The following is a 4672-nucleotide window of genomic DNA, read 5'->3' as shown; positions in this document are numbered from 1 at the left end:
GATATTTAGGTTAGGGGGATTAGCGTGGTAAATACATGGGGTTATGGGGTAAGACTGAGTAAGAGTCAGTGCAAACTCAATGGGGCGAATTTTCCCGTTCTGCCCGCCATGGGAATCGGAGCGGGCGAGGGGTGGAGCATGGAAAGGTCCATTGACCTCAGGAGGGATTTTACGGTTTTGGGACGAGTATGGCCATAAACTGCGCCCAATGGGTCAAATGGCCTCCTTCTGCATTGTAGGGATTCAATGATTGATTGAGGGTGCCGATTCAACCTCATTCCTGTTAGCAAGGTTTCTCTTACATATCACGGAAGAAGTGAAGCAAACTCTATCCAATGTGCGAGGTTGCTCAAGGATAATCTATCTTTTATACACGAGCAGTACACATTTAATTTTTTCACACAATGAAATTCATAGCAATTTTACCAACATTGTTCATGACCTTATCCATCTGTTCGTTAAGTTTTATTCAAGCGGCCACAGAGATTTAATTCGCCTGTTTCTATTGATTCCAAACACGGATGAAGGTTGCAAGTAGGTATAGGTACCACAATGGAAGATTTTAACTTCAGAAACTTATTTGGTTCAATCAAACTCTTTCCGATACACAGCCACAAAGGTCAAAAAGAACTCGCGCTATACCAGAAACAGAGCAGGCAGAGTGATTAATTGAACTTAAATCATCTCAAACAGAAGTCAGTGTACATTACTTTCAAAACAAAGCCAGTGATGGAAATATTACACAGCTCTGTCTTAAAGCAATCATTGTACCAGCATACTGTTATTGTTGTTGCATACCCCACACTCCAAATAGCACCACTCAAAAACTTATCTGACCTGCGCACAAACGAAATGTTGCTTTCTGACTGGACATTAAATTTGACAACCTGCCCATCCACCAGTGCTGACGCCTCTACTTTCTCAGAAGACTAAGGAAATTTGGCATGTCAGCTACGACTCTCACCAAATTTTACAGATGCACCATAGAAAGCATTCTTTCTGGTTGTATCACAGCTTGGTATGGTTCCTGCGCTGCCCAAGACCGCAAGAAACTACAAAAGGTCGTGAATGTAGCCCAATCCATCACGCAAACCAGCCTCCCACCCATTAACTCTGTCTACACTTCCCTCTGCCTCGTAATTAAGGACCCCACATACCCCGGACATTCACTCTTCCACCTTCTTCCATCGGAAAAAAGATACAAAAGTCTTAGGACATGTACCAACCGACTGAAGAATAGTTTCGTCCCTGCTGCCATCAGACCTTTGAATGGACCTACCTTATATTAAGCTGATCTTTCTCTACACCCTGGCTTTAACTGGAACACTACATTCTGCATTCTCTCCTTTCCTTCTCTATGAACGGTATGCTTTGTCTGTATACACACAAGAAACAATACTTTTCACTGTATACTAATACATGTGACAATAATAAGTCAAATCAAATCACATCAAAATGTTACTTTCTGACTTGACATCAAATTTGATGACCTGCCCAGCCTTCAGATCTGAAACTCCCCCTTCCTCTCATTTCCACCCTACAGAAGCCTTTATGAGAGTTACCACTCTGAATCTCCATCCTCCACAATGTAAAACGCTCAATCGTTCTGCCAAAACTTTATTCTCTCTTTGATCATTAAACGTTGATCCTTAAACACTAGTGTGTTGCTATGAGGTTAGTTACAAATATGAATTAAATATTATTCAAAAATATTTGTATTGGTTAAGCAAGATAACACATTTCATAGAATCCCTACAGTGCAAAACGAGGCCATATGGCCCATTGAATCTCCGACAGAGCACCTTACCCTATCCTTGGAACCCCACATATATACTCTGCTCATCCCCCTAACCCCCACATATCTTGGGACATTAAGGGGCAATTTAGCATGCTTTATCCATCTAACCTATGCATCTTGGGACACTAAGGGGCAATTTAGCATGCTCTATCCATCTAACCTATGCATCTTGGCACACTAAGGGGCAATTTAGCATGGCCAATCCACCTAACCTGCATATCTTGGGACATTAAGGGACAATTTACTATGGTCAATATATCTAACCTACAGATCATGGGACACAAAGGGACAATTTAATAAGGCCAATCCACCTAACCTACACATCTTGGGAAACCAAGGGGCAATTTAGCATGGCCAATCCACCTAATGTACACATCTTGGGACACTAAGGGGCAATTTAGCATGGCCAATCCATCAAACCTATGCACCTTGGGACACAACGGGGCAATTTAACATGGTCTATCCATCTAACCTACTCATCTTGGGAGACTAAGAGATAACTTAGCATGGCCAATCCACCTAACCTACACAACTTTTGACTATGGTGTGGGAGGAAACTGGCGGCTTCAAAATCAGATTGTAATGTCTATCTTTTGACACCAAAAAGTTCATTGATGCAACACACCCAGGCTCCTTCGACAGCACCTTCCACAACCTCTACTATTCAGAAGAACACGAGGAGCAGATACCTGGGAACACCACCACCTGGAAGTTCCTCTCCAAGTCACTCACTATCCTGACTCGGAAATATAACACCATTCCTTCACTGTCGCTGGGTCAAAATCCTGGAATGAGCAATCTACAGCAAGTAACAATGATGTGGATCTCACCACCTAGGAGTCTGAGGGGAAATGGGATGATGAATGATTTCAAAAGGAAATTGGATGGGCACTTATTGGAAATAAATTTGTAGGGCAATGTGGGTAGAGTGAGGGCAATGGGACTGATTGATATGCTCTATAGAGAGCTGGCACAGATCCAATGGACCAAATGGTCTCCATAATGACTGCATGGTCTTATCTGTTCTGCAAAGTAAGTACTTTTTCAGTATCTCTGCTACCTTCCTCATTCTTTTTTTTATTCATTCATGGGAGATGGGTGTCGCTGGCTGGGCCAACATTTATTGTTCATCCCTAGTCACTCTTAAAATGAGTGGCTCGCTCAGCCATTTCAGAGGGCAGTTGAGAGTCAACCGCATGGCTCTGGCTCTGGAGCCACATGTAGGCCAGATCAGGATGACAGATTTCCTTTCCTAAAGGACATTAGTGAACCAGATGGTTTTTCCCCAACAATCGACAATGTGGAGGATGGAGATTCAGAGTGGTAACTCTCATAAAGGCTTCTGTAGGGTGGAAATGAGAGGAAGGGGGAGTTTCAGATCTGATGGCTGGGCAGGTCATCAAATTTGATGTCCAGTCAGAAAGTAACATTTTGATTTGATTTGATTTGACTTATTATTGTCACATGTATTAGTATACAGTGAAAAGTATTGTTTCTTGTGCGTATACATCAGCAGATTCTTAATTCCAGATTATTTTTATTGAATTCAAATTCCACCATCTGCTGTGGCAGGATTCAAACCCAGGTCCCCAGAACTTAGCTGAGTTTCTGGATTAATAGTCTAGTGATAATACCACTAGGCCATCGCCTCCCCTCTATTCATAACTAGAAACTCTGCTTGTTCATCCCATAGCCTCCCCGACTTAACATGACTCCTCCTTTTGGTAGATTGAACCAGGGCAGGATTTACTCAGTTAACGGTAGGGCGTTGGGGAGAGTTACAGAACAAAGAGATCTAGGGGTACAGGTTCATAGCTCCTTGAAAGTGGAGTCACAGGTGGGCAGAGTGATGAAGAAGGCATTCAGCATGCTTGGTTTAATTGGTCAGAACATTGAATACAAGAGTTGGGACTTCTTTTGAAGTTGTACAAGACATTGGTAAGGCCACACTTGGAATACTGTGTACAGTTCTGATCACCCTATTATAGAAAGGATGTTATTAAACTAGAAAGAGTGGATTTACAGGATGCTACCGGGACTTGATGGTTTGAGTTATAAGGAGAGGCAGAATAAACTGGGACTTTTTTCTCTGGAGCATAAAAGGCTGAGGGGTGATCTTATAGAGGTCTATAAAATAATGAGGGGCTAGATAGTCAATATCTTTTCCCAAGGGTAGGGGAGTCTAAAACTAGAGGGCATAGGTTTAAGGAGAGAGGGGAAACATACAAAAGGGTCCAGAGGAGCACATTTTTCACACAGAGGGTCATGAGTGTTTGGAATAAGCTGCCAGAGGTAGTAGTAGAGGTGGGTACAATTTTGTCTTTTAAAAAGCGTTTAGACAGTTACATGGGTACGATGGGTATAGAGGGATATGGGCCAAATGCGGGCAATTGGGACTAGCTTATGGATTTAAATAAAAAAGGGCGGCATGGACAAGTTGGGCCGAAGAGCCTGTTTCCATGCTGGAAACCTCTATGACTCTATAACTCTATAATACTCCAATCGACATTTATGTTATTTTAAGCTAACCATATCTCAGGCTCTCCATTTGCCTTCCTATTTCCCTCTTTTGTGGTATTTCTGCATTCATCAGTCCATTCCTTTTCTCTTCCTCAATGTTTCCCAAAGTTAAGTTTTTGTTCAGTTTTAAATTTATTGCCATTTCATTATTTATCTGTGAATTCCTCTAAGCCTCCGATACACTTTATTTTACTGACGACGGTGTAACTGACGTACACCTTTCCTATTGTCTGTTTAAATATTTATCAATGTTGATTGACAGCATTGATCCATCAGGATCCAGTTTCTGATTGTCAAGGTTGCAGGTTGGGCAAACAAATGATTCTTTATTGACCTTCCAGTCAAGGCTGGCAT

This window comes from Mustelus asterias, chromosome 18, assembly GCF_964213995.1.
Source record: "Mustelus asterias chromosome 18, sMusAst1.hap1.1, whole genome shotgun sequence".
Classification (NCBI taxonomy): Eukaryota; Metazoa; Chordata; class Chondrichthyes; order Carcharhiniformes; family Triakidae; genus Mustelus; species Mustelus asterias.
This window is presented reverse-complemented; position numbering follows the sequence as displayed.